The following is a 9,420-nucleotide window of genomic DNA, read 5'->3' on the forward strand; positions in this document are numbered from 1 at the left end:
TAAAAGATTTAGATGCTTACATAAGCTAACCAAAAACAATCTCCCTAGTCCTTTTAGCTATTAGGACCGACGTACTGATGGACCTGAAAACAAAGGTTGTATGATAGGGTGAGACACCTCTTAGTAAGGAAGAAGGAGTTACAACAGTGTGTGACTGCATACATGCCTATTTTCATTCAACATCTGGAATATAAATCAAATATTTTCAATACAGTAATGAATCAGGTATATCATTATTCATATTACAAAATTCCCACATCTGTCTTTCGACCATTTAATGATTTATCAGATGACCAACAGCAAAATATCCCTATAACCAGTTTTACCCCGTGGCCGGATTGTGCACTGATACTCGTCCAATGCCCTGTTTGTGCAGACACTGCCGAGTACCTACATACGATCCGACTACCTCCATTGGCCCAATATCAGCCAATGGTTTCACTTTACTAGCCGACCATCTTGGTACCCACATCGTTTAATACGTGTGGTTGCACGTGTACATCTAGCTACGATATCGTGCCCTATCATATAACAGTAGTTTATTTCAACCCTACAAAGAAAGTATTTTTCAACCCTATATCAATAGTATAGAAATAATCCCAACGGGTTCAAACCGGCGTCTTTCCACTCAGTTTACCCCTCTTTGTTTACTGATGCGGCTCGGTGTATCACCAGCCTCTGTTTATCACATTGTCAGTATAACAAATTGGAATTTCATTCCCATATTATATATCAGTAGTATAGAAAATACATTCATTTCCATTTCAACATATATCACACAAGTTTAATACAAAAACCCGCTAAATGATAGAAATTCAATATACATAGTTTAATTGAATAAATAAAGGATTCGAGCCTCTCCTACTATAGTATAAATACAAATAAACAATATTTGTAAAATTTGGAGATCACACATCGAAATTCTCGTTTTTACCAAAAACCGTAAAATGGTCAAACCGGCATTTCTACTCGGTAGAATTTCATAAATAAGTAGTTAAATCATACATAATAACATAAACTAGCTTTTTAGCGGTTTAGTTTTCCAAAATAGCTGTTGTAATCAAATTCCCCTTACCTTATACTCGAAATGAAAGTTCGTATGAAAGCGGTCCAAATCGACAACCCGAGATCCTGAAAACCTAAAACCACAGAACATAACCTTATTATGTTTTCTACTGCTATCCAAATATCCAATCAAAATTAGGATCAGATTCCTACCTCGATTCTTGGGAAAACCCGAAACTCTCTGAAACGACGATCCGATCCACTAAAAGTGTAGAGTTTCTTCTTCTGATCCATGCAGTACCCTCCGTTTTTGGAAACGGACAACGAACGGCGAAGGATCTTAGAGAGAGAGAGAGAGAGAGAGAGAGAGAGAGAATGAGAAAAAGAGAGAGAATAAGAGAATTTATAGAATAAATCCTAACTTAGCCCTTAAGTAATCTAAATAAATATCTCCTCCAAGATATTTATATATAAATATCTCAAAATATCTCTTTTCAAAATATCTTCTCCCAAATATCTCTTTATTTATTTATTTATTTATTTTATTATTATTATTTTTTTCTCGGGGTTGGGTTACTACATCCAACATGCAACCTAGTACAATAAGAAGGTGTAGCAGCACATGCTGCAAGTTTCTTCTAAAAAATACTTTTCATGTCATTCCCATTTAAGTTTGATTTACATACCTCTATTGTTTATTTTCCCTTTTGCACCTTTTCCTTGAAATGAGAAAGAAGGCAATACACTCAAAATGTATTATTTGAGTGCTTATTGCTTACCAAAGATCCTACATCTATAGTTGGTAGGTTACTGAGTTATTCAAATAAGTCATGTTCTCCATGGTTTTCCCATGTTACAACTTTGGTTGGTCCAAAATGGATTGGCTAAAAATTTCAATAGTGTAACGACCCAAAAATTACACCATTTTTTTTAATAAATAAACGCATAAACTACTCGGTTATCATTGTTATAGCATCCCAGACCATAAAATGGCACTAAGGTATTCCTATACATAATGACACACCTATGTAGAGGAAAATATAAATTATACAACCATAGATATATACATACAATACCAGAATTCAGTGTTTCCAAACTACAGGAACATTTTTACATCTCTCAACAGTACCATCTATCCCAAAACACAACACTCTGTACACACTTACCCTATAGGCAGGGCAATCAAAAGGTCACTCTATCTGCGAGCCTGATCTGCTTGCCTAGCTGGCTCACCTGAAAAATGTTAAAGTAATGGGGTGAGACGATGCTTAGTAAGTGGAAATATACTATTACTAGTGTGTGGCGTCCAAGTTGCATAACTATTATAATAATATCTAAAACTGTATAAAATGATATATCTATACAAAGTATATCGTACATTCATCGTAGTTTAAAATATAATTGTATCATCTGATTTTATACTTTTCATACTTCTAATAACATACTATATTTATCAAATACTGTAAATCTGTATACATATACATAGCTGTGTTTTTCCTTGGAAATCTGTATGTCATGATTTAACCCCAATATTACATCAAACCCCTGCATATCCAAGACCACGAGATCAGCTGGTAGTACTTTCTCCTGAATGCTTACTGGAAAGTTTCGAAGCACCTTCCTACATCTTATCATAGATCCCGTCGGCGTACTCACAGACAACTCTACATCCAATAACTGTGTCTCTACCTCAGTTACTTTGATATACCCCATCGATATAAAGGAATGGGTGGCACCTGTATCAAACAAAACAAGAACTTTATATGGTAAGGCAATAAGAGTACCTGTGACTACATCTCCAACGATCCTGGCATCACCCGGCGTCAACGTATAAACCCTTACTCAGTCAGTGTTCCTGTGTTGACCTCCACGAGACACTTGATAACCACCCTAAACTGGTCTGAGAGCTGGTGCATAATTCGATGGCATCTGACATGTATGAGCCATATGACTAGGTCTCCCACACTGGTAGTAAACATTCTCCCCCAGCCGACACTCACCTGGATGTCTCTGTCCACACCTGGGGCAAGTGGTGTAAGGCTGTCCACCCTGAAATCCACTGTGCTCTACCATCTGCCTCTGACCCCCACTAGATCTACCTTCTCTCCAAGGGCCTCGGCTGGACCCCACCTGAAAACTTGAGGATGTGGTCCTCTTCTTCTGTTTCTGTATCTCAGTCTCTCTCGGCAAACTCTCTTATGCTATTATAGCCCTATCAACCAACTCTGAGAAGTCTTGTATCCTCAACACTGCCACCTATCTATAAATATCTCACCTTAAATTTCTCTCAAACATTTTAGCCTTCTTAACTTCATCTGGAACAATATAGGGGCAGAAACACAATAATTCGATAAATTTCTCCACATACTGCTAGACTATCATCAAACCCTAGGAAAAGCTCAGAAACTCTTATACCCTAGCCTCTTGTACCGAGGCAGGATAGTATCTATCGAAGAATATGTCCCTGAATCTAGCCTAGGTCATCGACATTGGAATAACTCTCTGCTCCTCCAATAATCTAGTGGTCATCCATAATCTATCGGCTTCCCATGTCAGCTTGTACGTAGCATAAAGGACCCTCTACTCATCGGTGTAGTGAAGTACCGTCAAAATCTTCTCTACCTCCTGCATCTAATTTTATGCAACTGTAGGATCAGCTACTCCTGAAAATGCTAGCGGGTTCATCTTCATAAATTTCTCTTACGTACACCCCTGAGCTAGAGATGGACCTCCCTGCTCCCTGGAGTTCCGAGCAATCTCAGTCATAACTTGCTGAGCCACACTATGTAGCACAGCATTTGAATCCCTATCTCCTACACCAGAAGGCCCAGCTCCATCATCCCCACTAGCATGCGCCCTACTACCTCCTGGATCCATCTTGTAATATTATCAAATTATTTTAAGTATCTGAATCCTACAATACTATACTAACTAGAATACCCCTAACCTCTCATTACTAATTTAAGGTCGAGTCCTACCATATGAAAATAGAAATCATCGATAGTTTACTATGGTTTTCCTAGAATTGTCACCCCAGGAAAATCACAGAAACCACCCCAAAACTCTACCTCCACACTGCAGAACAAAACCCTAAATTCTCATCCTAATTTCCCAATATCAACTTCACCAATACCTTGTTCAACTCTTCTTAAGATTCCATTTCCTAAATTCTGGTATTGTTTTCCGTTGTACTCTAAAGTCTACAGAACCTAGCAACCTAGGCTCTGATACCAAAATTGTAACGACCCAAAAATTACACCATTTTTTTTAATAAATAAATGCATAAACTACTCGGATATCACTGTTATAGCATCCCAGGCCACAGAAGGGCACTGAGGTATTCCTGTACATAATAGACACACCTATGCAGCGGAAAATATAAATTATACAACCATATATGTTTACATACAATACCAGAATGTAGTGTTTCCAAACCATAGGAACATTTTTACATCTTTCACCAGTACCATCTATCCCAAAACACAACGCTCTGTACACACTTACCCTGTAGGCAGGGCAATCAAGAGGTCACTCTATCTGTGAGCCTGATCTACTCGCTTAGCTGGCTCACCTGAAAAATGTTAAAATAATGGGGTGAGACGATGCTCAGAAAGTGGAAATATGATATTACTAGTGTGTGACAACCAAGTTGCATAACTATTATAATAATATCTTAAACTGTATAAAATGGTATATCTGTACAAAGTATATCGTACATTCATCGTAGTTTAAAATATAACTGTATCATCTGATTTTCTACTTTTCATACTTCTAATATCATACTATATTTATCAAATACTGTAAATCTGTATACATATACATAACTGTGTTTTTCCCTAAAAATGTGTATGTCATGATTTAACCCCTCATGACAGGGTTGTGCGGCCCGTAGGTGGGACTTAACTCTGGTTGGCCTACCAGGTAAGTCATTGTACTCTACCCTTCCTCAGTCCGGCCAAACTGCATCCACTCCTAAGCATGGAACTAGAAAAACTACCTCGTCAAATCGGGTCCCCTCAACCCAGAATTCTGGGGAGTCTACAAGCTCTCCGAGCGCGGTTAACGGTACCCACATACTATCTGAGATATGTGGTTGCACTCTGATCTGTAATAGCAACGGTACCGTGCTCTGTTATCTGTATCTATCTGTAATATTTCATCAGGGATCTGATACTGTATATATACTACTACTACTACTACTATAATTACTCTACTGTTTTCATCATGTTTCTAAAATAACCATAACACTATATATCTAAATTGTATATACTGTGATATTTGGATCACATATCTATAGTAACTATCTGTAATAACTGTATATCTGTCTATATAATCTGTAAATCTGAGTGTTATGGTTTTAGGAAATATGGTATTCTGTAATTACTGAAATATACTGATCTGAATAAAAAATGTAATACTTGTTTGATAAATATCTGTCCATATTTGTATATACTGTAAATCATGATATGCTTGGAAAAACTATATAAATTCTATATCAGGTAAACATCCACTAGGCCACACAAATATTAAAACTCTTAATCTGTAACACTGGATAATAAGCTGGTATAAATATAAATATACACACAAAATTTCTGGTATCTTTGCTAAAATTTCCTAGCATGGCATATTTCCCTTACCTAGTTTCTGAAAAGCCCCTTTTTCTGTATCTGGTCTCACACCCATAGGGTTCCCCACTCAACGCATTGAAAACAACATCTCCCAGAACAAAACATCAGTATTTCTCCATGTACTATATTTGCTATAACTATGGGAAAGACAAATATTGAATAAAATACCTTACCCTGAAATTGGGATGGAATTCAAGTCACACCAGCGATCCGCTCCAGCAAACTTGAAGAGAACTTTCCCAAAAGCATCGTGGTGTCCTCAGATCATCGAATTGGCGAGAAACGGGGCCGGAATCGAAGAGAGAAGGGAAGAGGGACATTTAGAGAGGGAAAGAGGGTTTCCTACGTAGATTTCTTATGAAAATCCGGTTTTAGGGGTACTTATAGGCCCGGATTCATTAACGAGACATGTCATCTCGTTGACGATCCCATAAAGGAAGTTCGTCGATGAACCTGAACCCCTCGTCGATGAATTTCAAACTCCCAAAAACCCCCTTCTCGGTATCTTCTCGTCGACGAGACACGTCCCCGTTTATGAGACCCTCATGTATGCTCGTCGACGAATCCCCTGTGTTCGTCGACGAGACCCTGTTTAATTTTTCCAATTTTAATTCTTTTTCTCTTCTTCTCCTATTATTAAATTATGAAAATTATCCGGGTCTTTACAAATAGGGAGCTTGGTCTTGACTCTTTTGTGCAGTGCCCATAGAATCTAAGCCTTTTGAGGCACAGATAATTGTAGCTATGGCCATATCAACCTTTTCATTCTTATTACTCTAGGTTTCAATCTATATGACCACCGATTGGTACAAATTACACCTCTTCCATAAAGTCATGCCTATGGGGATTACCGGCCTTTACAAGGAGCTAGAGAAGGGTTTCATCTCAAATGTGGGATTACCACTCTCTAGAAGAATGTTGTGATCCATTTTCTTCTCTAACCATAACTCAACTTATTGCTCTTGCCCAATGTGAGCAATCTCATCACGTATGTCATTGTAAGGTGAAGCTAGTTCCTTTATATGATAGATTTAAGGGGAAGACCCCATCAAGAAATGATCCACAATAATGAGACATAACAATTAATCGTTTAAAGCCTGCTCGTTCTTTCCTCTTCAATTCCCAATGAATGACATGATCTTGGCCTATCATTTGTTCAATTTTGACCCACCTAATACTTATTTAACTCTTTTATCTTTATGTTTCCACTGATACCTAATCGATTAAGAAGTTGAATGACTTTTTTAGGTCTAATTTCATCAATTTTTGTCAAGGTAATTCTTAGTTTTTTTATTGACAATTGATCTAGCTCTTGAAATATATAATATTCTTTATAAATATATATATATATATTTATTTATTTATACATTAGTCTTCTTGACTAGATACATAAATGGGTTGTCTCCTCTTTGATGATCTTTTTGTAGGTAGAATTATTGTGAGCAGTCAAAACTTAGTACTTGGTGTATTAAGTACAAAAAAAATTAATTAGTAATAATGAAGAATGTTATAAATGTAGGAAATATCAAGTCAATTAGGTTAAGAATAAAATAGGATAAATTCACTCAGTTTCATCGTAAAATTTTAGGTATGTATTGAATTTTTTAGGTTACATTTTGAAGATTAGTTTGCAATGACAATGAAAAAAAGCTAAATAGAAAATGAGCCAATTGTAAAATAAATGCACTTAGTTGTGAAAAATATGGGTGATGTAATTGGTGTAATCCCATGAGGGGGGTGAATTGGAAATTTAAAAATTTTCTCCTAAGTTAGGTTCAAATCCACAATCAGTAATTTGCAACCTATGGTCTGTCTAGAACAAGTATTAAATTTGATAGATAGATGAATAATCAATTAATTTACACAAGTATTTACTTCCGGTATTTTCCAAACAATCATAGATAAATATCTAAAGATCAATGTAGTAACTTTAGAAAATAAAAATAATCAAGCGAGCACAAGAATGGAAAGCAAATAAAGTAAAAGTGACATCATATATGTTATCGAGATTCGACAAACATGTCTATGTCCTCGCCTTGGGCATACCCCCCTAATGATTCCACTAATGCTCACTTACGGGTCGAGCGATACCGGTTACAACCTCCTCTCCTTACTAGGCGAGGAAAACCTCAAGTCAGATTATAGGGCTGACCCCAACATTTACAACTGCACCTTAGAAAGGTGCTCTTGGTTCTCCTAATCAGGTATGAATCATCTGGTGTACGTTACAAGCCAGTACAATCCTCTTCCGACGATCACATGCCGAAAATACAATAGTAATAACTTTGTGTACAAAAGATATGCTTCTACAACAAGCAGGTGATGTACAACAATAAGCATAATACACTCAATAATGATGGGATATTAAGCTCAAGTAAGTTCTTATATGTCAACTCTCAAAAATATGTGTATGCATATATATATGTAAGAGAGTGAGATCTTTGATTCAAGATAATATATATTACTTAGTGTATTATCAAAAGATCTTTAAGACCCTATGTAAATATCTCAAAATGTGTTCTTCAAATATGAAGCAAAGGAGATATTAGGGTTTTCAAGCTTACCAAAAATATTTATAAAAAAAAAACAATATGCAAGTTTTTGAATCTTGCAATAAGGATGCAAAGATTCACAAGCAAAGGAGAGTTTTTCCCAATCAATATTTATGAATAAAATACAATGGGAACAACTTAACCAAACTCTCTAAAAATCAATATTCAACAATGCAAGTATGAGAGGGAGTTTAAGCTTTGAAGTATAATATCTAATGCTCACAATAATACACACCCAACCTAACTTCAAGTTGCAATCAAAGTGCAAATGAAGAAGGTGAGAAAATATGCTCTCTTTCCAAATAAGTATGCAAGTTAGAATACAAGAGAGAGTGGAAATCTAAGCTTTGTATGTGAGTAAACCTTTCAAGATTAGCACAAAAATTTGAGAGAAAAAATCTTTTCTAATCAAGGTGCTAATCCAGCTAATGAATGGGGAATATATAGAATCCCTCAAAAATATTACCTTTAGGGACACAGCCGGTATTTTGAAAAAGATTAATTGCAAATTTAAATGTGTTTAACACTTAAAAACATCAGCAACTCGATAGGTTCGGTCGCCCAGTGAAAACATCGGTCGACTGAACCATCCAAACTTAAAACAGACCCCATAGGGTCGGTTGACCGATCTTACGACCCATCGGCTGACCTCTCAGTAAAATTCAAATTATTTTAAAGGATCGGTCTACCAAGGACATAGCTGGTTGGTTGATCAAAAGGCGAAAACCTAACGTACGTAGGTTCGGTCGGTTGGGGCTCCTTTAAGTTATTTAGGTTGGTCGCCCGAGGACCTTCGTTTGGCTGACCATTCCAATACAAAAATGGTTTGGTTGACCGAGTCTTTACGGCCAATGCCTGACGTGGCAGGGTTGGTCGACTAAGTCATTTAGTACATGATGAGGTCGGTCGGCTGGATCTAGTTAAGACTTGAGTTTTGGTCCTCTTTTTGGCCTTAAGCTTATTTGAAAAACCTTGTTAATGTTTAACAACTTAGGTAAAGGATTTTTGTGAAACCATGTGTTCCCTAAGGTCAATTTATAGTCTCTGTTGTGCAGCCATTCCCATCACACATGAATGTATTATTACAGTCCAAAAAGTAATTACAAATGAAAATGAATTGTCCTTATGCTTTGCTTCTCACGATGCCATGCCATAACTTTGGTGATATAATCTTTGGGCTCCTCATGGCATTGATAGTATCTCGACTTTTCGTGCCGTCTGAAAGAGATATCTAT

At 36.7% G+C, this 9,420-nt stretch overlaps 1 protein-coding gene across 1 annotated transcript in view; it reads left to right on the forward strand.

Annotated features, from left to right (window-relative positions):
* The window catches only part of LOC131154584 (uncharacterized), a 531,072-nt gene that overhangs the window by 57,128 nt on the left and 464,524 nt on the right, over positions 1 to 9,420 (forward strand). The window lies entirely within an intron of this gene.

This window comes from Malania oleifera, chromosome 4 (genome assembly GCF_029873635.1).
Source record: "Malania oleifera isolate guangnan ecotype guangnan chromosome 4, ASM2987363v1, whole genome shotgun sequence".
In the NCBI taxonomy this organism is placed as follows: Eukaryota; Viridiplantae; Streptophyta; class Magnoliopsida; order Santalales; family Ximeniaceae; genus Malania; species Malania oleifera.